The sequence below is a fragment of the Anas platyrhynchos genome, chromosome 4, assembly GCF_047663525.1.
Source record: "Anas platyrhynchos isolate ZD024472 breed Pekin duck chromosome 4, IASCAAS_PekinDuck_T2T, whole genome shotgun sequence".
In the NCBI taxonomy this organism is placed as follows: Eukaryota; Metazoa; Chordata; class Aves; order Anseriformes; family Anatidae; genus Anas; species Anas platyrhynchos.
In genome coordinates this window covers 18,156,921-18,184,225 of record NC_092590.1, presented here as the reverse complement: position 1 = coordinate 18,184,225, position 27,305 = coordinate 18,156,921, and the positions used below count along the sequence as shown (strand labels likewise).

At 37.8% G+C, this 27,305-nt stretch overlaps 1 long non-coding RNA gene across 3 annotated transcripts; it reads right to left on the bottom strand.

Annotated features, from left to right (window-relative positions):
- Positions 1-363: 363 nt before the first annotated feature.
- LOC140002428 (uncharacterized) lies at positions 364-27,305 on the bottom strand. 3 transcript variants are annotated; one of them, XR_011808917.1, is made up of 6 exons: positions 27,106-27,163; positions 25,105-25,142; positions 22,179-22,316; positions 21,849-21,940; positions 1,953-2,065; positions 364-584 (listed from the first exon to the last, which is right to left on the bottom strand). It is a non-coding gene; the product is annotated as an uncharacterized lncRNA (long non-coding RNA). The 3 variants fall into 3 exon arrangements; XR_011808918.1 differs by lacking the exons at positions 364-584; positions 1,953-2,065 and adding an exon at positions 20,113-20,860; XR_011808919.1 differs by lacking the exons at positions 22,179-22,316; positions 25,105-25,142 and having other exon boundaries at positions 27,156-27,305.

Below are 27,305 nucleotides of genomic sequence, written 5' to 3'. Positions count from 1 at the left end.
TTTGTATCCTCTGATGAATGCACCTGCTGTGGCCACCTGGGGCCGCCTCAGCAGTGCAGTGGCCTTCAGTATTTTCCTGCAACACCCATGGAGTCATTTCAGATCTTCTGTGCTCTGGTTTCATTTTAAAGTTGTTGGACAGGGATGAAACCCCTTTAAGATTTTCCAGCTTTCACACTAGCTGAATGAAGCTTTGAGGCAAGATCTTTTGAGCGCAGCATGTAATGAGAAAGAAGGGAGACTTGCATCAATCTTTACCCTAATTCCCTCCAAAGAAAGTAAAGAAAAACAATCAGTTAAGGTCAAAAATGGAAAACAGGCACCAGCTCATTTTTATTTCATGAAAGAACAACAAGAGGCTGCTTGTTTTACTAAGAAAATTATTATGAGGTACATATAAAACAACTTCCATCCGCACAACCTCCTTATATTGTACAGAGTCTATGAAGGTTTTGCAGACTATCAACCCCTGAACGATGCTGATTTCCTCCAGTCCTTCAGCAACAGGCTCTCACCACCACACCCATCTTCTCCATACACGTTGATTGATTCCATTCAGCTTCCCTTCTGGCAACATTCACCTCCTGTGTTTGGTTAATAAAAAGGGTTAATGTTCACTCACCTCAAGCCGAGCAGGAAACTATCTGCTTTGTAATTATCCCGGGGACACCACATTAAAATACAAGGCAAAGAAGGTTTCAGGCTAAGCCATGCTTGGATGAAAAGTGCATCCTACCCAGCTGGGTTATATTACTCCCATATGCAACACTGCACATGTGTTTGTCATTGCTGATTGCTGGTAAATTAGTCTCTGTCGGAACATGGGGAACCATCTCTGTATTGCTCAACTACTCCGAAGTAATTATATACTGTGATTTGGATTTCTGTGTAGTGAGATGTATTTATCAAAGTGATTCCATAGATCACAATAAGTTTGAGTAAATACTATAACACTTACCCTAGTATTTTGGTAACAGGTGCTTTAGGAAAATGAATGCAGGTGGTTGTAGTTACCCAGATTGCACACATTGTTCAGAGATTTTATAATGCTGTCTGGTTTCACCCAATGTCCTGTGAAGTACTATGAACACCACAGCAACTCTTCCCCTAACTAGTTCTATTTATTATCTTTTTGACTACTCTCTGCAAGCTGAGTCTGCAAAGACATCAAGGAATTTTCACATGGTGATCCAAACAAACAGCCCTACTGGCATGCTTGTGCTCAGAAAAAAAATATGAAAGAATCAGGTCTTTCCAAGAGCATAATACAATTGAATAAAGATGTCAATACCAGAATTAAAAATATTCATTCACAAAACAGGAAGTCAATAAGTGACAAGGAATTAACTTTTTTCTCCCCTTAAAGTTTTTCTTCTCTAACCCTAAACAACATGTGAAAACAAACTCAGATTTTTATTCTGAAACATAATTCTGTTTCAGTGATTGATAACGTTCAAAAAAGTTCACAACAGTAATATCAATAAATTCCTTGCATGCATATATACTACTGTAGTCATGCACATGTTAAGAAGAGAAAAGAAAGTAAAAAAAGAAGTTGGAGGATTTTTGGTGACAGCATTTTCATCCACTACAACTTGGCATAAAGACTTTTCATTATTATTTTTTTTTTTAGTTTTTAGTTTGTATTTTATACTCCAAATATCATTCTGTACAGTCATTGAACTGTCATTCTAAAATGATCTGCTTTTAAATCCAAATCCAAGTCTGTGTGTTTGCTAAATTTTTGGTACACAGATTAGTTACATACTACCTACATACAAGCTTGTTATAGGTAAGCCAAAAGAATATGTAAAATTTAAAGGGAAAATGTATTTTTTCATGAGAAGTCTGATCATATATGTTTGTGTGCTGTGACTCAGGGTCATCTGAAGCTCAGAACTTAATGAACTACCATTAGAAGAGGAAAAATCCCAGATACTTTTAAAACTCACCCCAAACTTTTAAGTTTAATATCTCCTCTTCATTCTTCATGGCACTTCCTTGTGCCAAAGTAAGTCCTTAAACTGTCTTCTTTCTTCTTTATTCATTGCCCAGCTGACATTTTCTTGAAGAAAAAAACAGTATATACCTGGTGAGTCTGACTGTGCCACCTTTAGTTAGGTGTCATCTTGTCTCTCTCTTTCCACACCGGCCTCAAATAATCTGTGTCAGACATTTGAATTAGGGATATGAATTTATGAAGTTCCTTTTTTAAAATGCATGCATACCGTCAATGAGCAGTAATTGCAACATGTAACTGCACACACAAACACAATTAGATCAGGCATTTGAATGTATAAATATTCCACTTGCTTTTTCAGGAAAGGTTGCTCTAAGTGACGGTTAGTCAAATAATAGCACATCTGTTTTGCAAGTGCAATTATCACAGAATCACAGAATTTCTAGGTTGGAAGAGACCTCAAGATCATCGAGTCCAACCTCTGACCTAACACTAACAGTTCTCCACTAAACCATATCCTTAAGCTCTACATCTAAACGTCTTTTATGTAATGAGTTTTGCTTCTCTGACTCATAAATAACCACGTTTTGTTCGATGTTACCAGTCATCTCACATTCATTTTATTTTTGGTCTACATAATCATAACATATATATTCTTGGTTTAGCGCTGAACGTAGGATTAACTGATACACTTTGAAACACAGGGTTATGAACCAGCAACCTTTGCTTTTATATTTTTCTCACTTTGTTTTCACTAATTATTATGTGAGAAAACTTAGCATCTCATATTCTAGAGGACACGTCAATTCTGTTCTGTTATTGGGACTTAAAAAAGCAGGTCTTTCTGCAGGGCCCCAGGGAATAGTGCTCTCTGCTCTGAACCGTGGAGCAAATGTGCACCATTTTCTTGCATCAGAAAGTCCTCTGTACCTACTGAATTGAGCTCAAGGGGTCAGGTTTTGCAGAGCTCTATGTCAGTGCTTGCAACGTGCAAATCAGAATTATAATGCCAAGTGGGAAAAAAAAAAAAAGTCCAATTGCTTTAATCTTCTCTATTTTCACTACATTCCTATTTTCAAAGCCAAGGACTGTAAAGAATTACATTAAATCCAACGGATTTTGTGTCATAACCCCATCATTACAGGCATGTTGCCACCATTTAGAAAATATCAACAATTACATGCATACTAAATTCAGATAGTGAGATGAAGGAGGAAAACTTCTGCTTGGTATTGGAAGGTATTTAGAAGTTAAATTAGTTGTTTGGGTAGAACTGTTTTTTTTCAGGCAAAAGAAATATGTTGCCCATGTGAATATTAAATCAAATCAGGAGTAGTTTAAAGTACATTCACGGGAGCAGTAACTGCAACAAACCATCTGTACTGTATTCTTTTAAAAATGTATAGCATAATGAATTAGAGAAAACCTGTCTATCTTTTGCCATGATAATCTTAGAAAGGTCAAGAATTTTATTCAGACTGGATTCAGCCTTAATGTAAATCCAGTTTGAAGGCACGGGATAATTTTAGATGAAAAACGAGCTGAATTCAGCTTTCTTGTCATTGTTACAGCAAAACTGGCATTTTGCTGCCTTCAGCCACTGGTTTAAATTGGAAGCCTGGGAAGAATAAATGTATCTAAAGTGGGGCCAGATACAAGTGTGAATCTAGTTTAACAAACAGAGAATGTCACAAAGGCAACAGCTTCCCTTTGCTCCCTCACATCTCCCCTTAAAAAAAATAATAATAATAATAATAAAAGGTTGGATGAGTTTTAGCAGTTCTTTGACCTTAAGAAACTCTGTGTCCTGGATGTCACCTGGAAAAAAAGGTAATTTTTGCTGAATTCAAATGTAACCTAGTACACTGGGCAGGTCTCAAGCATCCTACAGACTTGCTGGCTTTGGCCTTCGTTGTGGGCTTTTATTCTTCAGAATGAACCATTCTCACACATTTCTTCCATCTTTTAGTAGTGATGGGCCTGAGCTGTAAAGTCAGAATTGAGAATAAGACCTAATCTTATCACACATTCATTTAAAAAAGGAGCCTTACTACTGCATTCAGAGTTATCAAATAGATGTGAAATTACTGAAAGATCAGAACCAAGTACTGCCTGGGCTTACCTTGACTGATTAAACATTTGCAGCCAGCAACCTTGAGGCACTGTGCTTCCCAATTCTACCTTGTCATTTTCTTGGTCTAGCCCTTTTTTAGCCAAGTACATAACAATTTTATTTCTCCTTGCAAAATATTGAGTCCACTTAAAACCGTGGAGCCAAATTACACCAGAAGAGGAAAGCACACTGCTCTTTTCCTTATGAGTATCTTTTGATCTAGATTGCCACAAACCTGCCAGCAGAACTTGCTCTGAAAGTGTATTTCCCACGTTCTGCTATCAATAAGGATGATTCACAGTACTTTTGGGGGAAGCAATAACATATAACATTTTGCACATCATAGTGAAATGTACAAGGAACACCCATTTGAAAAGATTACGTCGTTGGCTTTTCCCTGTCACAGTAGTGGGAACGATCATTTCTTTTATATATCTTGATGGGACTAAATTGTGCAGCAAAGCAACATACTGTGAAATGCAAGCACCTTTCTGCATTGCTTTTGGAAGGAGAGGAGAACCTCTGTGCTTTTGTCCTAACTGCAAAGATGAGCACTGTAGGAGTTGTCATTGCAAAGAACATAGTGTCAGATTCAGCTCTATAGGAAAATATAAAAGGTATGTAGGAACGACCAGTTGGCATCTTAGAGTCTGTTGCATGGCTGTCAAAAGAATTTGACTTAGAAATACAGCCCACATGCCTGCCTGGCTCTGCCAAAGATCAGCCAGTATAATGAGAGTGGCAAACGAAGAATCAGAATAGACCTCTTAATCTGCTGACTACTGCTCCTCCCAGACTGGTTTTCACTGAGTTCTTGTTCTCACCTTCTGTGATTATTTGAAAGGGAAAAGCAAAAGAAGCACCCTGCCAATTAAATTCAAACATTTAGACTGCCCGAATACATTGCATGAGAGAACTGATATTTAAAAATTGATTAGGGAGATATGACTGGTTCAGTCAAGAACTTACTTAACCTAGTTGGAGGGAAAGTCAGGAGAATAGAGGCATATTACTATACAGAAAGATTTTGTGAATTCCAATATGAAATGAATATATGACCCCCCCACAGAGGGTCTTGCAAGTTATTAAAATGACACTGATTGAATGTTTTTTCCATACGAGGATTTCCTGTAAATGCTAGACAGTGAACTCAGTCTAATTTCTGAGGTTATATTGTTCTGCCTACCTGGTAACAATTTCATTTATTTATTTATTTATTTTGCATTTTATTTACACTTTAAAGCTTTTCCTGAGCTTAGCTATGAGAAGCCAATGAAAAATTCTATTAAAATCTTATATATCTCAAGCTACTGTCCAAAATATTAGATTGAACAACAAAAGATTATCTGAAACTTGCTCATCAAGTCTGTTTTATTCTCAGTCCATATACAATGAAGCAGCTACAATAAACCTCCTAAGGAACAAGGCTGAAGAATCACATCAAGATGTAATCTTATGAAAGATTCTATGAATGAAGATGCAATGTTTATTAAGAATTGGGATAATAAATTGAATTGTTCACATATAGGTGTAGAGGTTGAAAGTACATTTCAGTGGAGACCATCTCTTCTGTGCAATGCTGATGAATATATCAGTATATTCAGTTTAGATTGCAGGGGGAACTGAAAGATAAAACTATTCTTGGAAAGGGCCCAGCACCTTCTAAGACTGCACCTGCAGGTTTTTTGGCACAACCTTATTATATAACAGTCTTTAGTTAGACACATTACTAGATTCATTTTTGTCTCATTTGAATATGATTAAAAACCTAGCTGCAAAATGAAGTCCTGTCATGCAGTAACTACCTGATGCAAGCACTGTCTGAGGATTTAGCTTTGCTGCATAACCTAGAGGCTACATGGCTACATCATTAGTGTAAGCACATCCTCTGTGAGCTCCTGCAATCTTATTTTTCCCTTTTACATGCACACACACACACACACACACACACACACACACAAATCAGACCGGTAACTGCTTCCTTGCACAGTGCTCCCAAGGATAATACCAGATTCTGATTTCACAACCCCCTCTCTGACATCTTTTACAACACCACGTGAAGTACACTGACGTATCTCAGAAGTGCATGACTGGCAGCGGACACCCACCAAAAGCCACCAAAGATAAATGATCCTGCAAGTCCTCTCTATCTAGGGCTATTGCTGCTTAAGTGGGAAACCTGCAGATGGGGTACTTTTTGGAAAGGTCATGGGGGTCAATCAGAGACATTTTGGTGAAAACTGTGGGTGTAATTTCTCAGAAATTCTATTAAGTTCCCCCACAATAACACCATTGTTTCTGTAAGGAGGATAAATTTAATAAGGCCCAAGAGCTTAACAAAGAAGCTCTAGAGGGATATGCTGGCTTCCTGTGGGTCCAAATCCTCCAGAGAGTTTTTCTCTCTCTCTCTTTTTTTTTTTTTTTAAAAAAAAAAAAAAGCTCAAACTGACTGGAAAAAAAGGGGCAAACTCCCGAGCAGAAATTCATGTCTGTCATATTTCACTTGACAGTCCTTGACTTTACCACTTACCTTGCGTCTGTTGGAAAGATAATAAATGCCTCTAAGCACAGATGGGAATTGTTTACAGAAGAACCATAGAGCGATACAAGTTGTAATGCACCTGACAGTCTAGTGAACCTTTTTTCTCCAAAGTGGAGAATTTGTGAAAGGATAAAACAGAAAGGAAAAAATTCTAACTCTCAAGAGTTGTGTGGTTAGTACAAATACAGAATTTGTTAAAACTTGAATTTGGAGAAATTCTCCTTTTATGCAAGAATGGTACCTGACAGTACAAGGAAAATCTACAACTGCTCACAGTATAGTTTTAAACTTCTGGTGATAAGTACAAGACATTCATAAGCTTTGATAAACCCTAAAAAGTACTAACTTTTATTAAATGGATTTTTTCCCTTTGTTTCTGCTAATAAACCATCCATCAAGAAAATTTCTACGTATTACTACATCTTCAGCCATCACAACAGGGAGATGAGATGGTAACCAGAGTGAAAGCAAAAAAAATATTTAGATAAGACCTTCTGCAAAACAATGTATTTACTTTCACATCATATCTATATTTGCTTTTTTATTTTCGTGTAATAAAATTTACTTGTATTTACTTGTATTTGCTAGTGGGAAGTAAATGCTATATCATCATGATAGTTCACATTTTGCATTTTAATGCCAGTAAATGGAATTATTGATACCAATGTTGGGCAAGGATTTGGCAGCTATGGAAATGTTGAGCCAACTAATCTTACTTCAGCCTACTGAGTTCTGACATAACATTGTGTGTCTCTGTGGTTTCGTTATCAGTAACAAATTGCTGGGTCTGTGTAAACAGTGTGTATCAACAGGGTTTAAGGTCTTGGCTAAATCTGAAGGAGCCGAGCTATGCAATTAAATGTTAGTCATTTTTGCTAGTGTGGTATTTGTAAATCTTTGTAAAATCTTGGGAAAGTCACATAGCAAGCAACCTATCTTTTATTTAATTATTTTCAGCCAGTATTATGCCTGAGAAAAGCATAATTCCTCTGACAAGGCATAAAAGTAGCATTGTGAAACAGCCCCAGTAGCCCTTCTGCTCTACACAACACTGACAAACCTCACCTGAAGTCCCAGGTCAGGACTGGGACATCCCAGTTGAAAAGACATGGGAACCCATTTAAGAAAATTCACGCATGAGCACCAAATATAATCAAATTTCTAGAAAATGTACTCAAGGGAAAACAAGAAATACAATTAAGTCTAGATTGCAGACAACTGAGCAGACAGCACCAGGTATTAAAATGCTGACACAAAGAGGAAGGTAATAAACCGTTCTCCAGATTTAATTTGAAAATCAAACAAACAAACAAAACAACAACAACCAATGGGCATAAATTGAAGCACACACTTGGCTCATGTACTAAAATGAAGTCTTCTACTGGAAGCTGAGAAAAACAGACCAGGGAAACAGCCAGGAATAGTTTATCTACAGCTAAATAAGGAGTAGTTAGCTTTCTGTCGTCCTTTCTCAGTCACTTTTTCTTTGTTTATGACTCAATAATAGGAATATTTCAAATGAGGTCACTCATTTGGGCTTGGAAGGAAGCAAGCTTTGCTTCCTTGAGCAGAAGAGAGAGGACTAACAGAAAGAAGAGGACAACCACACAAATGTGGAGAAAGAGGAGTTTCTATTTTCATTACGAAGAAGATCCTCTCTGTCATGAAAATGAATAAATGCCTTGAACCAATAAATTATCTACTAAGTTACTTATTCATATTATTTGTTATATTTATTACCCCCAAAGCATTTACAGTAATGACTCTGGAATACTGTAGGAACACTCATATGCAGAAACCACTGCCATGGATTCTGGGCCCCATATCTGTCAGCAGTGGCAACAATGGATAATATGCCCTGGCCTACTTTTTCTGGGGAGGAAGAAATTAGAGTCATTTTCTTCTTCTATGATTCCTGAACCAAGGTAGAAGAGAGAAGCAACACTTCGCTTTGTGTGTTTCACAGCCACAGACCTCAAAATGACAATTGATTTTCTAGAAAGGGGAGTCATAAAACTTTTGAAGTTCAGATAGATTAAATCTGCTGCACTTCTTAAAAAATCAGTTGGGATACTTACAGCCACTTGATTATTCAGATAATTTATCTTTGGTTCATTTTGTACCCTTTTTTCTTTATCTCTGTTCTTTAATTACATATCCTTGGACCACAGCAATTATAACAACCCTATAACTGCTCTCATTATTGCTTCCTTCAAGATCTGCTTGAAATTCTTACATTTTCTTGAGGTCAGACAAATGACACCATAGTTGTCCAGATCACTATTTTACAGTGCCACACAAGGTTGGACGTGATAAGGATTAGAAACTGAACAGAAAATAAACAAGATGAAATGCACTGAGGAGAACTCAAAAGGCAATATCAGGCTACAATTGAAAACCTTAAGTATTGGATTTGTAAGACTGTAAATTTTTTTTCATGGTCCTGAAACAAAAAGTAGGAATGTTCTAACAGGATTTTCAGATAATGAGCAGGTAAGAGGTATTGCCAATCTTCGAGAGAATTAATATATTATGCTGTAAAACTCTGAAATAGAAAAGGAATGAAGCTCAAATATACACTGTGCAAGATCAATTTCTGGGCAAAATGCCCAAACTTTTTACAAAGTTGAGAACTCAATCTGAAATGGCTAAGGATGAGAATGACTTAGAAAATCAAAAATCACCAAGAAACACAAAGGTGGCTGTAAAAACAGAAAAGGTAGTATCCCTTTAGAATTGCACATCCTTCATTACTTTTACACCACTGGTAACAATCTACTGTAAAGAAGGTACCTTACAGTAGCACTGGAAACATTAGTATGACTGGAAATTTCACTGATGAAATTTCACCTAGAATATAGCTTTACAAATAGATAAACTGAACTGAAACAAATATAAAGGCCTGCTTAGATGGGGAGAGGAATTGAAAGTTTGTTTTGAAGCGGAACCTAAAAAAGACTGACTTGATTAATCAATTAAAAAAAAAAGGAGGCTGAGGGTTAATATTGTTACTTGTCTAAATATATTTCTATCAGTACAAAAGTAGATAGGTACAGAACAATCGTGAATAAAATGCAACAAGAAATTAGAAGTTTTGATTTTTGATACAGTCAGATGATGACACAGCCTTTCAGCAGAGACTGGTATGGGAGTCCCTGAGAAGAGATTGCTTTTAAAAAGAGGAAAAATAGAAATCTAATTAAAAGGTATAGGAATCATCAGGACAGAAGTAACCTCAGGGCAGATTTACCACCACTATCTTCTATCTACAAGAGAAATTGGTAGCTGTGGTAGAATGACCATATCACCCATGCTGGAAGCAAAATACATGGTACAGAAAGGAAGCCAGCAGCAAAGGCAGGAGAAGATAAAAAGAAAATGAATCCAAATACTTTACATTTATATAGTGGCTTTTCAGGTTTACGTGAAGAAAGAATGTGTTGGTAACACCTTGCAACTTAAGTGTGTTTCCCCTGCGTAAAAATAATCAAATATTCAGATACACTTCAGATACACTCAGATATTATTTTCACCAAAATAACTGCCAAGACATTACGACTTAAAGACACAAGACCTACCTACAGCACTACAATGAAATAAATTTTATTTTGCACTTAATTATAAAGAGTTTGACTGCTAAAACTAATTCATCTCATTTTCTCTTTTGCCTTCATAAAAACGTAATACACTATAGAGTAAGAATGTTTTTGAACAGCTGGCAAACACGTAAGACAGTATTCTCCTGTTCACAACCTCTAAAATGCATGAACACTGCTATGTTCATCAAAACTGCTGAGGAAAACGAGGGATGAGGAAAACAATGAAAAAAGAACGTGGAAATACAGTACAAACATTTCTTAGCTAACTACACATGAAGGAATTTTTCTCCAGATGACATGCACTTGCAAATGCAAGCCATTAAGAGACTGAGGGGAGCAGTTTTGAGTGACTCTAAACAAAAGCATTCATTAGACGGTACGTTGATAGATGTGAGTATAAACTGTATGTCAGAAACTCCCCATGCATCTCAAAAAACATAAGCTAGCATAATGCTTGCATGATCTGTCATCTGCTCCATCCTGTAGCTTTTCCAGCACTTTATGTAGTAGAAAATTCCAATGCTGGTAACTATATTTTTATGGCACTATGTACCACTTTTGCTCTTAGCAAAGAGTCAACCTGTAATAACAAATTGCATTTGATTTTATTTTCAGAATCCTGCTTGTACAACAAAATTTACAAGCTTCTCTGTTCTTGGGGATTCTCTGTCCCATATAGTAATGCAGATATGTGATCAAGTCTGGTAAACTGATAGATTGCACTGACATAGAAAAAAAATGTTTCTTCCAATAGCTCAGACATTGAAATTTCTAACTCAAGTACCATAAATCAATATTAAGGAAAAAAATAATGTTTAAGTAAAAATGTTTGCCAGTTCATACTACTGTATATTATCGCTCATGTCTAAATCTGAATTTGGGAAAACTAAATATGTTGAGCACGTTTAAACGCTGTTCTCTGTAGGGTGAACTGTGCTGTTTACAGTAAAAATCCAATACTAAATTATTTGGTACAAATCAGCATAGACAAAATAGCATTAGTGGAGGAATGTCAATGTAAACAAGCAAAGAAACTAGACATTTACACAAACTTTTTAAAGGATATTTCCAAAGTTAAGGTTTGTGAAACAGATAGTGATCATGCATATTTTTGTAAGATTAATTTTGACTTTGTTTTGTTGAGAGAGTAAATGTAAAACTATTAACATCTTTAGTTACTGCTTTCATGGTGGAGATCAATTATTTTTGTAAAACAAGATTTCACATTACATGTATTTAAAGGTGTCATGCAAGAATACATTTACCTAGACAAACATTCTTACTGGAATTCTGGTAAATTCAAATAATCAAGCCTTAGGATAATATTAACTTTAATAAATATGAACATATTGACTGAACACATTTGGTTTTCAGATTTTCCTTGTCTAAGAATTGCACACACATTGATTTCTCTGTCCATTATTCAGAGAACACCCCCTACATACAGAAATAAAGGTGTCTTCCTGATTACAGAAACATATACACATAATAGAAAAACTCTTTTCAATTTAGCTTCTGTGTACAAATACAAGTAATCATTTCAGATTACTAAGTACATATTTAGAAAACAGCTTTATGTGTGGGAGAAAAATTGCATTTCCAAATTAAGAAAACATACATAATTTAAGAGGTAATTGACCAATGAATGTTGTGTGTGATTGTTTAACCCAATTACGTATGTCACTTGTGAAGTGGGAATGTCGCTAAAATTATCATTACCGAGGCAGTATAAATAGCAATGAAGAACAATTTAGAAGCTTGCTTGCTCTCCTGTGATCTTCCCTTACAGATATCATAAGAAAAAAGGAGAGGACAAGAGTTGCTACAAAGCATGAAGATTCATTTTAGATTTGAGGCATACACTTCTGAAGCACTGCGCTTTGCCCAAGAAAGATTCAACTGTATAACCAGGTCCTTAGGGACCATATTTCCAAGGAAGATCTAGGGGTAACAAAACAACCATTCATCCCTCAGCACTAGGCCAATTGTGTACCGAGCTAATGCTGTCACCTTTCCAATGAGAAAGAAACACAAAGTCTTAACAAATCTGGACATGAAGAATGTCACTGCATTTTGTCCGGTAATATAACAGCCAGCAGCAGCCTGGCTCAATGCTGTTGTGTAGTTTATTCATCAAAACCAAAACAATCTTAACTGGCAAACTTCCACGCTCCGTTCTGTGGCACAGCAGGATGTGTAAAACCTACTGCCCTCAGCTCCATTTCTGTGATAAGCAAAAGGAATACGATAAACGGAGCCCCTTCATATTTAACTGCTGCTTTTTTAGAATACTCTAAAATACATATGATTATTAGGACCATCCTGAAATCTTCTGAGCCTTAAGAATGTAGGAACTGAATGTTCATATTACACGTATTCTCTAAGTACTCTTATCAATCGCACTTGCACTCTCAGTACATATCAATTTGCAGCAAATGGAAAAACTCCAAGTGGACAGTTAAAAGCAGAAAAAGAAAGCCAAATTCGAATCCAACTTGAATGTGGCTTTGACTTGGGTTTCTGACATTGCATGTGAACATCTTTACTGGAAAGTGTTCTCTTCTCATTTCACATACAGCTTAGAAAAGTCTTCATTTCATCCCACTTTGGTACAACTTACAAGACTTTAGGAAAGTTGCCACAGGAGGAAAACAGTTCCCATACGTGACTTTGTGAGACAATAGATTGAATGCTGCATTTGCATGTGCAGCAAACCTAACTTTGCATTTTCCCTTTCCTGGGAGCTGGGTGCATTTCAGCACTCTGCATTCCCTTGCTACTAGTACATCGAGCACTTTTCAGTTGGCAGTCATGGTTTAGTTACTTCTGCAGAAAGGGAAAGCATTGTAACACAAAGCTGGTGGTGCTACTTCATCTTTGTTCCTTTCTGAGGATATTATGAGCAAAATCTCAGAAATTTCCCTGTAATTCTAAACGGGTCAACAGTTCACCTGTGTTTTGATTGGGCCCACATACCGTACAGTAGCTATCCCTACAAGGTTATTCTACCCAACAAAAATATGTATCGTTATCTAAATTTTGCTATGAGAGTTTTAACTTCCCTCATTTATGCTCAGAACTTCTAGCTGAACTGTTACCTGCACTGAAGACTAATCTTCCCTAGGAACGAAAACAGGATGAAAACAGAATAATTTAAGTAAATACATAGTTGGCAGAGGGACATAAGTTCAAGCCACATGGGGGAAACTGCTGGACAAAAACTGAAGCAACCCCATTTGCATCCATATAACATAGAGGGACGTTCTGCAGGTATAGGAGAAATAATGTGTTCACATAGTACGAGGTTAGTCGGAAGAATCACTTTGTACCTGGCACAGCAGCATGTGATAGATTGATCAGAAATTCTTTTTTTTTGTTTTTTTCAGAGAGAGAGAAACCCTGCCCATGTGTTACCACTGTTTGCCATACATATTCCTCTGAGGAAAACACATTTTGTGCAAGTCTTAGATCTGAATACCAATTCAAGCACAAGCACAAAAAGTCTAAGTTTCCCTTTGAAAAACTGTGGTAACATTTAAAATGTAATTGCTTTTGGAAAATGACAACTAATTATCCAAAAGCAAAACACACATTAGGCACTTAAATAATTAAATGCCAATCAAAATAATAAAAGTGTCGCTTTTCACTTTTTGCTTTCAGAAATCATTTTACTTCATTTTAAAATTAATCTATCTACATATATTGGCACATGCATTTTGTGATTACGCCTGTTCACATAAAATAAAGTCTTAATTGATCATATTATTTCTACCTGCAGACTTCCTGCTTGCATCCTTCAACTACAACTGCTATTTTTAAAGGTACAGATATCACTATTACTACAAGTTGTTTCAGCCTGCATTTGATTTTATGTGCTTGATTTTATGTGCTATAATTTTCTATCCATTGCTGATCACTAGAACAATTATTTCACTGTGTTATGAAACTGTACATCAGACATTATAAGGTTGTCTACACAGAGGAAGTGAACCATGTTAACATTAGCATTGTGGAGTCTGAAAATGTGGTTCCCCGTTGAGCTCTAAGAATTTCTCATCTGAAGGATGTGTACTATTTCCCTGTATAATCTGAAGCAGATTTGTTATGAAGCAAGATTAAATAATATTAATAAATACATATAAATCACAACAGTTGTTTTTAACACTGAAGACATGTAGGCTAAGTGTACAGTTAAGATTGCATTCAGCACTATCTTCCCTAGACACATCATTCCTGGTTCTTCACATCAGGTTCTTTAACATCTCATCTCATTTGTGAGGCTAACTCCCACCTGCAACTCCCCTCAGGATCCACCTCTTAGCTCCACCTTGCTCCAGATGCTAAACATGGCCAAGGGAGGAGCTGCTCAAGGCTTCCTTATCACCCCTTTATCATTTCTTCAGGGCAGAAAGACTGCTTCTTCCCTATGTAATTCTCTTTACTTACTCATTCCCTGTGGTAGGGCATTGGTATTTCACCTGACATCATCAGGAACTTAATTTCTTCCACTTATCAAGTTATCAAAAAAAAGAAAAAAAGATCAAACATGGAAACAGGTCAGTGCAAATAGTGAAACTAAGAACAGGTTCCTCGGGTCAGTGCAACAGTCTCCTTCACAACCAAGTACAAATGTCTGTTTTAGGGAGTCCTAGCTATCCTGTCACATATGTGTTGGAGTAAATGCATGTATGCTGTAGATTCACATATACAACCTGCATATATTTGGGTACATATAGAGAGATTCATATTAAAAGAATTTAAATAATGTCTAAGCATTTGTATATATTTGATAAGGATGTGTAGGCGAATGCATGTGCATACATAGTGCATATTCTCTGCGAGGGTGCAGGCACAGGTGAGTGTGTATGTACATATACAGGTACATTAGGACTGAATATCTCGAGGCGGGGAACGGAACTATGGCTGCATTCTCACAGATAAACTTTAGAGTTTGTGCACAGGTAACTACATGTACATTGGTCTCAACACAGCCACATCGGAAATTGTTCTCGAACAACAAACTGGGATTCATAGTAATCAAAAGAAAGGTTTTTCCCCAGTTATATTAATGCAAAACTCTACTCAACAAGATACAGATGGACCACTGCTACTCATGCTGCAATAGCATATTTTAACAATTTGGGAGAATAAAATAAAATATACTGTATTTCAATACACTCAGAAAAAAATCCCTGTTCCAAATGTGTCCATTACTATACCCATAAGCCATTCTATTTAAGCACTGGCCCTGCTCACTGTGAGCATGACCATATTTCTTCCATTAATTGGCTATAACAGGGTAACAGTAGCTACTGTAGCTGTGGCTGGCAGATTGTTTCCACTAGGTAGTTAATGTTTGGCCCAAAGACTTCCATTTCCTGACTCTATTGAAATATATATCTTTTTTCTATTTTATCTAATTTTCTATTTTATCTAACAATTTACCCTCACCTGTTCTGTAACTTGAGTGAGATATTCCACTTTTTTCTTATTGTGATGGAATAAAAATATTTTGCTTTTTAAGAAAGAGCAGAGATTTTCTGGGACAAAAATTTAACATAAAGAAAGAAAAAATTAAAGAGTTCTAATTTGTCACCATTATAGTCCCTGCTGAAAAGCAGGTATAGCATTATGGGAGAAGAAGGCTTTGATGTGACTGAATTACATGCTTTGGGGAAATACTGGGCAGAGTTTGTGTAAAATTTACTAGGTGGGCAATGCACTGCATGCATTTGCAGCTATCCAGTACACTGCCTAACTTACAGGCATTAATTTAATCACTTTATAGAAAACAGATTACTCTTCAGCCCTCTTCAGTCATTTATATACCAAGGATTGTGAACCGTTCCATTGCCGTGTATATTCATGTGATTGAACTTCTTTATTTGGCCTATAGCCCTAATTTAATGAGGCTCCCATGAAATTCTAGTCCAATTCATATGTTCACTCATGAGGTACCCTGCATGCATCATCTCAATTGTCTCCTTCAGGTGATCTACAAGACTTGTTTGAAGCTCCCGCCTCCACTCCCTGAGTGCCTGTGTTTAATTTCCATGGACAGCAGAGGGCACAGTGAATCTCCTGGTCACAACTTGCAGCATAGACGCATATCAGAGGACCAGAGCTACAACCAGGTATGCATACAGTTTATAGGTCACAGGTATAGAAACAAGTCATATATCGAAACATGTCATAAAGCCAAGATTCAGAGTTGCCTTCAACTTTAATATTTCTTGATTTGCTTGAAAAGTAGAAGTATGACTACTCATTGTGCAAGGCAGGGATTTTAGCAGCTGATTTCTGACGTATTCATCAAGCTCTTCTTGCAATACAGTTTGAACAAGGTGAAGAAGGGCTGGATAAACATCTCCTTGTTGCTTCTCTCAAAGAGGAGACAGAGCTTTCCCCTGTTTTAAATATCCACAAAGCTCATTATTATGAAGTTCCCCCTGTGCTTTGATGCTAGATTGATAACACTGTGATTATTGGAATCATTTTCAAGGGAAGGGAATGTGCAATAAAAACTGTCATGTATTATTTCTATGTGAAAACAGGGAGGTGAAGCAGACATTCAGCAGATGCTCTACTGGCCTGCCTCTTCCTCCTCACCTTACTATATTCATTCCTGAGGTTCAGGATATGTAAGAATGTTGTTTAAGAAATGGGTGAAGGCTGACTGTTTCATAAGAGGTTTTTTTCAGTACACCACTTTTAATTTTTAGTAACACTAAGCAGAACAACCATAAACAGAAGGAATGACTTTTTGATGACAGCTATGAATTTGTTGGAATTTCTTGTATCACAGCAAGAAAATGAGAAATATATCCAAATATCATTCCCTTTTACAGATTTATTATCACTAAATCATATTTTATTGTTGTTCTATGAAGACTGCATTTAGGTACTTGTGCTCATAGAAAACCTCCTCACTTCTGGCAATTTCCCTTTTTAGCTCTTGAATCACAGCTAGTTTCTGCCTATATTTAATATAATTCCTCACTGATGAGGATCCTAAGAGGGACACACTTTACAACATCTCTCCATGAAAAGAGAATGTAAAAATAAGTATGAAAGTAATCAAGTTCAGCAGAAGGAGGACAGGTATTAGAGTCTCAGCCCTCAGTTATTTAAAAAAAGAACTACCCCCATTTATTCCACTGAGGGACTAAAAGAACCAAGGGCATCTTATGTTAAGAAAAGAAAAAAAAAAACAAACACACATTATAAGATTGATTTTGATTTAATAGAACCACCAGCTCCTCGTAAGGATAAAAGATCAAGGCCAGGAATTCATATTAAAACTAACCTGATAAAAGAAACTCAATAGACTAATGACTAACAACTAGATTGGCTATAGTTCTGGTTTCTGACCTGAGAACAGCTAAGTGGTATCACCATCCTCAAATATATCTAAGGTAGAAAAATTAAAACCTCCACATCCTAACAGCCAAGCAGAAATCATTTTAGAACACTGCAGTCCTTCTTCATTCACAGTATGCAATTAATCCCCTCCTCCAATTTATATCCCAAACCTCATCTCATATCAAACATTCTTGGCACTAAAATGTCACTAGAAAAAAACAATGAACACTTAAGTAGCCATTTCTCAAGAGACCTCTTGCTTTACATATTTTTATGTTGATGAAGCACAGCTGTCAGATCAAGCCTTCATTAGCTTAACAAGCACCCAGATCTTTTCTCCAGGTTCAACATTTGCTTGCAGACCAGTCTGCTTTCAATCCATTTGTGGGGCTGAACTCTTGCTTCTTCCCTAGAAGCAGTCTTGCAAAATTATCTCAACTTGATGCCACCTAAGTTTTTCTTTGCCTATAAAGGAATGGAATTAATTGAAGGCTTTGCCTTAATTCCTGAAAGTGATTTTGCAGTTAACCTCACAATACACGAAAAATTCATGGTTTCTAACTTAATTACTTGAGGGATGTCAAGGGATCATATAATAATGGCACGATCAGCAGCTTCAGTTTTACCACCTCACAACTGACACGAGACTTGTTAGACCGTGAACCAAATAGAAATACTGTCATGGCTAAAAACTTTTATGGACCAAGAGAAAAGGGGATGAAGTAGGAAAGGAAGAAATGACAAGTTTGATAGTACCTGCTGTGGTAGCCATTCTCTCGGTGGTGTGCCACTAAGAACACAATCCCTAGCAAAGAGAGGAAGTACAGTGGGTGCTTAGAGCGGGTCACCCAAAATACCGAGGCAGACGAATTCTGCTGATTATAGACAGAAGGAAAAGTAATTCTAAAAGGATCACATTAGCAGCTGCTCAAAAATTCAATTTTGCACACAAAATTGAACCTGTGGATTTTCTGGCACTGTTAGCAGATATTATCCTCAGAAGCCTGCAAGCACCTTCTTAAGGTAACCACCACAGAGAAACCACTCCAGGTCTCATGATAAAGTATAATTTCTGAACTTCCACTAATAGTATGCCTTCCCAGGGCTCTAGGAGTTGAATGCCCCCACAGTTCAACAGCTGATCTCCAAGAAATAAAGAACAAAATGAAAAAGAGGAGTCAAATTACTAATCAAGTCAGTAGTTCACTACCACAAACTTAAATTGTTTTTAACACCACACAGACTAAAACCAGCAGCTGTGCTGACACCTACCACCTAGGGCAAAAGAGACTTTCAATTCTTACATCCTCCAAAGCCATTTTCAGTATCATAATTGACCTGATGATATAGGAAATAGGAATGTATGTGTGGGTGTCTCTCTTGGAAATGTTGCTGCTGAAACAAAGGGGTTGAGGTTTCACAGTGGTATCAGGGCATCATCCCCGTAGTATCTCTTTTCAGATGGCAAGACACCACCCCTAGAGTATCTTGTTTCACTTGTAAAACACTGTCATAAAATTTAACACTGCCACTGAGGCAGAGAACATGCCAGGGAGGCTCTGCTGGGTTGAAGTATATACAAAATATCTAAGCCTCTGGCATCTGTAAAATCTGTCCAGAAATTCCATGACAAGCTTCTCAGCACTAGCCTGCTGAGATATGAAAAGTTATCTTCTCACTTGTTCTCCAACTCTTTGATTTTAAACCCACTTCTGCGTGCAGTCCACATTAAAGTCAGACACCACCCAATTACACATTACCAGAGAATGTGTCCCCACTCAGGCACATGGTGCTCCATTAGAGTGCAATTAAAAAAAAAGTCTACAGACAATCAGCACAGAGGGTAATTTATTTTTGAAGACCTAAACATGCTTTGCTTTTTAAGCAAAATACCTGTCCATTTTTCCAGGAGCTTAATTAAATTTTATTTAATTAAAGAACAAGAATACTAACAGTTAAATGTCCATCTGTAATACATCTTAACACCAAGAAATACATCAGACATACTTAGGAAGAAAAAAAAAAACAACATAGAAGCATATCTTAGGGGAAAAAAAAAAAAAAAAGAAGCAAATTTCACCAGTGAGCCTGTTTTGACATAAGTATAGCAGGGAGCAAAAGCTGCCAAACAGAACAGGACTAGAACACAACTACAGTTTCATACTGAAATAAGTTTACATCAGTAGGTCTGAAAACTTCAATAGTATTGTAGGAAAATAAATTCTGACTGGTCCTTCAATAATTGTCATCTGGAATTAGCTCCTAATTCTCTTGCCCAGCAAGAAAGTCAGTCATGTTTGAGAATGGACAGGCTGATCAGTTTTTAAAAAGATGGTGAAGGACAGTTCCAAGTTTATTTCTGTGCTCAATTCTTCCCTTAGAAAGATAATATCAGTACTCTCCTCACATTTTTTTTTTTTAACTTGGTTATTTTGAAGTTGGAGACCAATTACAACAGCATATATCTTGAGTGTACAGACACTGACAGATATGATGGCCAAAGACTTGATATACACAACAAAAAATTTAAGCCCTTTTTTTTTTTTTACTAAACCTAGAAAGTATGAATGTGTCTTTGGCTTAAAGAATGAAGATAGTTTGAGGCATAAGAACAAAGTGGACTTTTAAAAATCCCCAGCTACAAGGATAAATACACTCTTTTGAAAGCTACCAAGGCAATTGTACACACACCGTAGAGTATAATGTTTGGTTCACTGACTATTTGTCTGATTAGCTCCTTACATCAGATCAGCCATCGCTTGCCAGGAGCTATCCACAGAACCCAAAGTTTCATCACATCTCCGTTGTTGGGTTCCAGCTATACACAAACCACAGGTCTATTTGTCAAAGCATTCTGGAGAAAGGTTACAGTTGGAAGCTTTATGAGAAGAACAACAGCGTAGATTCACCTCTGTGTGAACACAGTGAGCGTAACTTCACTGGAAAATGCAAGCATCAACATATCCCAGGATTCCCCATTTTGTCCTCTCCTCAGTACAAGTCTCCAGAGTGAAGGTGAGACAAAATGAGAAACTGATATGACCAGCGATTACTCATCTTTCTCATCTTAGATTATGCATTACAAGATGAATGGAAATAGCAGCTTTTTTAAAAAAACAGTAGTGAAATATAAGGAGAAAGTACAAACTGTCAAACCAAAAAAAGCAAAGTCATTTCACTCCTCTTACACATCATTAAATGGCTAAGTTCACCATCAGTCCTGGATAATGACTTGCTCATTTCTTTTGCCAGCAGAAATCATGGGTGGATTATCGATAAAAGTCCTGGTTATAAGGAAAACAATTGCTTCTTCCATTTCTTTATACAAGGTTAAGAAAGGACTGAACTCTTACAGAAGTAAAATATTTTCATCAGATTTCATGTAGAGGTTTTTTTTTTTTTTTACAGTAGCAAGTTGAATTAGGCAAACTACTGATACTGTGATAGGAAGTTGATTTGATCTTTTCTTTTCTTCATCAGCCTTGCAAGGTTGCAGTGATTTACTGACACAGACATTTAACTCTTGCTTTCTTTTTTATTTCAATAAAATCTTGACACTTGAGCCCATTACCTCAGGGCAGAGGCAATTTCACCAAGGAACTGGAGAGAAACACCTGACTCAGTTTGTTAAGCTTTCTCTTTCACTCTTTTGTCCTTAATAAGGCCAACAGATCCAGTTTTTATATAAAGTACAGACCTATACTACCTAAACAGTAAAAAAAAAAAAAATCACCTTGATGAGGTGCCCATTCCAAATTCCTGTTAATTGCTGAAGGCTCATGTTTTGCACTGACTTTTTTACACTCAACTTCCACCCTTCAAATCCCCACATGAAGTCTGCCTTGCTGTGGATGAGGAAGAATGTCACATCCGAGTGAGGATCCTGTTGGCATGTGTGAGCTACCACAGGGCTATATGCTGCAGTGCTCCCCTTACTTGCAACCCTCTCTCTAAGCCCATCCAGTGTAGCCAGACTAGCAATCCAAATCAGAAAGAAGGTCACTGCTACCCTGCAGCACATGTAAGCTATATTATGGAAACATCATGCAGGTTCCTTTTAGATAAATGCAGGCATTGACATCCTAGTCCATAAGATTTCCATGCAAAGCTGGCATCTATCAACTTTTTGCACTTTATCACTGATATGTTTCATCCTTAGAGAAGATGAAAAACATACTTTATGACACTGCCATCAGTTTGTTATTTCCAGTTTTCTCTCCAGATCTGTATCTTGCAGAACCACTGTAAGAAACATTCATTTTGAAAACTTACCTGCATAGCAGGTGCTTCACGAGTGCAGACTGGGCTTGGATCTTCCAAGCAGGCCCTTTTTGAGCAGCATATGCAGATGAGATAAGACTTCCCTGAAGAATAAGACAAGACATTTTAAGGGAATCATAATGCATCAACACGGAAATAAAATGTTGGGCCACATTTTCCATTTCCCCTCATGTTTTTTGTTAATTGGCATATTTGTCAAGTCAGCTAATGCAATGAAAAATACATGAGTCCCACATGTATTCATATACATGAAGGTTTGGAAGTTTGCACAGCACTCCTCAGCAAGCAAATAAGAAATACGGTTGCTTTTACTTAAAATACCTGTCCTCATTCTGAGGAATGTACAGGCAGCCCACTGTATGCTGCAGAAACACATCCGGAGGGGAGGCAGGGGACAACAGCTGCCTTGTAGCCAGGCAAATCTCAAAATGCTTTCTCATGGCATCAGCCGTCGTTGATCTGTTTATCAGAGCCATAGAGAAAGAAACTCTTCAACTCCATAAAAGGCTCAATAAGTTCTTTTGCTGCAGAAAGGAAAACGCATATACACGTATTCCCAGTAAGCTTTTACTGTGAGCCATGACTTCTGCACTGACAGAAAACAGCTCCTCACAGTGGAGGTTTTTGGGAACACACGTGCCTAAAAGGTAGAGGGGGAAATTGAGGGCCACATAGGCCACAACAGAATTAGAATTAATCATCTAACATTTCCACCTGCAGAAGCCGGGATAGGCATCACAATCTCACACCTGCACTTGGTTTAGAATTTAGGCTATAATTTAGCATAAATCACCCATACTTCTTACAAGCACCCAGGACTGAGAATAAATTTCAGCAGTGGTGAGCAGCACTGCTGCTGTGTGAGCAAAACTAAACTGCTTACAGAAAATGACTCCAAGGTCTTACTGCCTTTGAAGCCCCACCTGGAGCACTGCGTTCAGCTCTGGGGCCCCCAGCACAAGAAGGACATGGGCCTATTGAAATGAGTCCCGAGAAGGGCCAAAAAGATGACTTTTTTGAAAGAAAAAAAACCCTCTCCTTCCAGGACAGGATTAGGGGGCTGGAGTTGTTCAGCCTGGGGAAGAGAAGGTTGTGGGGAGACCTTATAGCAGCCTCTTAGTACCTAACAGGGGCCTACAGGAAAGGTGTGGAGGAACTCCCCAGGGAGCATAGTGATAGGACAAGGGGGAATAGCTTTAAACCAAAAGGGAGTACATTTAGATTACACATCAGGAAGAAGTTCTTTACTCAGAGGGCACTGAGGCACTGGAACAGGTTTCTCTGAAGCTGTGGATGCCTCATCCCTCAAAGTGTTTAAGGCCAGGCTGGATGAGGCTTTGAGGATCCTGGTCTGGTGGGACGTGTTCCTGCCCCTGGCAGGGGGGTTGGAATTACATCATCCTTTAGGTCCCTTCCAACCCAAACCATTCTGTGGGTCTGCAACAGTGGTAGCTCAGCATAAGGCAGCTAAAAAGTTCATCAGTATTTTGAACTTTTTTTTTGAACATTGCTGCTGCTACAGTGCTGTCCAGAGTCAGGTTTGATAAAGCCTGTGGTGTAAATGCCTGAAGTAACTAGGAAAATAAAACTAACATTCACACTTTTAAGGAAAAGGTACAGCATTGAAGAGGCTTTCAGGGTAGGGCATAACTGCATTATCTGAGCATTCCCTAGGCTCCCAACCTTAGATGCTATCGCGCTGGGGAAACTTGGTGTGCTAGCTCTAAGGAACACCACGGAGCGTGGAGTGGAGTGGAGACACCACGGCTAGGCTCTGTAATCAGGTGGGGCCTCGATTGTTCTTGTGCACAAAGCTGCACTTTTTGCCACCCTAAGCCAAAGACCTGTCATGTTTTGACAAATGCTGTACCCTAGTGTACTTTTTGCTCATTATAATATCATTATAATACCAAAACACACCTCCATCCCAAAAGCTACCCGCCTCCAAGGTGCGACCACCCCTCACTGAGCATGCGCTCTGAATTTCTCGGAGCCTATTACTTTAAACGGAAACGGGAAAACTTTACACCAATCATAACTAAGATATGCTTGACTAGAGCCACTCAAGCTCCACCTAAAAGATAGAAAATAATATAAATTGGCCCAAGAGAGAGGGGATGTTAGGGAAGATACCATCGTCAGGGGAGATACCATCCCGAGGACATACAACATCCTTAGGACCTCCTGACTCCTGGGATCAGTCGACGGGCTGAGCCTCTCTTCCCCCCCCATCGGGACTCCTTTGGGTGAGATCTGAATATTTGCTTATAAATCTCTATAGAGTCTTTGATCCTTTTAACGCGTTTATTTCTAGAACCCACACCTAGAACCCACACCTAGAACCCACACCTAGAACCCACACCTAGAACCCACACCTAGAACCCACACCTAGAACCCACACCTAGAACCCACACCTAGAACCCACACCTAGAACCCACACCTAGAACCCACACCTAGAACCCACACCTAGAACCCACACCTAGAACCCACACCTAGAACCCACACCTAGAACCCCTGTAACACCTATAACACCTGTGTATTTCATGCATACTAGCTTGCTTTTGCAGATAGTCACTATCACCGGCAACCCAAAAGAACCTGATTATCTGTTGCTGTAATAAACCATACTTGATTGCATTGTGATAGCTCTCATTAATGCAACTAGGGTGAGGGTGGTTATCCGTGATAGTTCAGTGTTCTGAATCTAACCAGACCCCCAGACGGTTAATGCATTGTTGGTGAATGTCTGAGCGGACCCCCAGGCGGTTATTACGTTTTTGGTGAATGTCCGAACGGACCCCCAGTTTTGGTGAATGTCCGACTGGTTCAGTACTCTGAATCCAACCGGGCCCGTAACGGTTAATCAGCTACACCCCTTTAACGCGACAAAGCCTCAGAACAGAACATAAATATATCCTTTAGAATGTAACTTTAGTACAAGTCTAAGACTTTTTCTGGATTAAAAGTAGTTCAGAGACACAAAAGAGCGTTGTAAATTACAAGTGTTCCAGTCAAAATAGCTATCTGTGGTCCTCAGTGACATCTCCCGATGGTGCGCACACCGAGATGCATACTTAGAGAAGTCATCTACATTCAGATTTCACTGAGTATTAATACTGTGCATTTTCTTGACCACCTTAAAAGCACGAGGTGCTTAGCAGATAATGCCAAGATAAAAAGAAAAATCACTCAACTTCTCAGAACATCCAAATCCCCCACCTCATCCCAGTCGTACCAATACACTCACTTGCTTGTCACCAGTAGCATTGTCTTCCTGCATTAACCCTAAGCCCAAAAAAGGAAAACATCTGCATGAACTTCTCCACTATAAAAGTGATTATAAAATAGAATAAGTTATTCCATCTCTAAACTTCACATCCTATTCATCACTTTAATCATTTTCCCATAGGAAGTAACCTTCAATTTATTAATTATTTAGCACAATCAACTGTGATTACTTATAGAGAGACAAGAGCATTTGAATTCACACCAGTAAACCTGCTCACAGGCTGCTTCCACTTTCCTCTGCAATACACACATCCTTACTTTAAGCTAGTCTGTAATTAATTCAAAGATATCAAACTTGGCATGTCAAAAACTCATTAATCTGAGCAGCTCAGTTTTTAGAGTACTTGCATGTTTAAACAGCTACAGCATCACATGGCTCAAAGCTTTTTACCTTTTTACTCATATTTTGATGCTTCAGTTTCTGTTTGACTTGTATTCTACATAATTGGCTTGCAAACCAGAAAAGAAAGTAAACTTTGTTAAACGTGTGAATGTGTGTGAAGGACAGGGTAAAGCATTTTAACTAATTACAGTGAAGAAAAGTTATAAACATTTTCAAAAACAGCTAGAAACATCTGACATTATTATTATTATTAATTCAAAACTCACACCAAGTTCAGTCATTTGGAAAAATCATCTAGTGTAACTGCCCTACAAAAACCATTTAGCATGCTCCTTTCCCTTTCTTCCTCTGGTTAAAGCATGCATCAAGTAATTACATACAATTAAATGTATTTTTTTTTTTCAATGCCCTTTCTTAGTTCCTTTTTTTTTTTTTTGATTTTGCTATGATTACTGCTTTCTTTTACTAGCTAACTTGCACTTTTCAAACAATTTGACACGCATTTCATGCATCAAGAGGAACAATAAAAAATTTTGTTGCTCTTGCAGAATGATCACTTTGGTCATCACTGTTTACATTGGAAGCAAACCAACTAAAAAGCTACTTAGATACTAGTCTTTCAACTGTTTGGTTTATTCTAAACAGCATTTGGACAAGAACCTTTCAAGGAGTAGGATATTCATAGCCTTTCCTGACAGGTTATTGCACATTACAAAATTGTCCTGCCTGACAAAGGTCAGGTAGTAAGGTCCATGCAGTAGAAAGGATGAAATAGTCAAACTGCAGCGCAAAATGGATTTTCTTCCTTCTACTGTAGGTTAGCATTTACATGAAACACTAACTACAATGGAACTTCACAAACTACAGTATTGTAAAACAGCTCATTCACTTGAGACAGAACATAAAAGACACATAGCATTTTCCAGAAGAACGTACTCCATCTCTGCTGCATTGAATTAAGTCTTGCAGTAAAGACTACCTTTTGCTATGTTCTTAAGTCTGTATGTCTTAAGGTCTAGAAATACCACAATGCAAACAACAATAAATGCTCATAAGTCAACATAAACACACAAAAGCCAGGATCTCCCTCAATTACCAAATCATAATTGAGGACGTCTTCCTAGTCCCCTGCATTTTAGGAACACACATCATTTCCAGCCACCATTAAGTGATGTGTTACAGACATCTCTCTATCACTAAGACACTCAAAGTATGCTACAGCTTCAACTATGATAGTTATAAGTCCCATTCCTATTTTTCAGAGGTTGCCTGTCCAAATTCCATTAAAACAAAATAGTAGCTGCTGAACCACCTGAAACGCATAGATTAATATAAATGCTAACAAACCTTATTTTTTTTTTTTGGTTTCTTTCAAGACTATCACAATTGTTTCTACTCCTTTCAGCAAGTAGATTGCCACAAAAAACAGGCAAACAAACAAAACACAGGAACCTGTAGAGCTAGAAGACATCCACTCCTCTGGACACATCCGTATGCTAAGCACATAATGTCACAGTCTAATTTTCTTAAGTATACTCCAGCAGCATAAGACAACAATTCAGGACTTCATTCCTTCTTAAAACTTAACAAACAAACCATCCAAAGACACAAATGTACCTTAAGCTGGGCCAGTCCCCTCTAAAATAACCACAATTAAAAATACCTACCAAACAAAGTAAGCCTGATGGAGCTTGCTTCTATATATAGCAGGCTGATGAGCTGTACCCAAAATGCTGTATCTAATAGTTGCATCATGGTGATGGAAGCTCACCTGCTTGACTGACTGCTGAAATGAAAAGGAAGGCTGGTAACAGAGA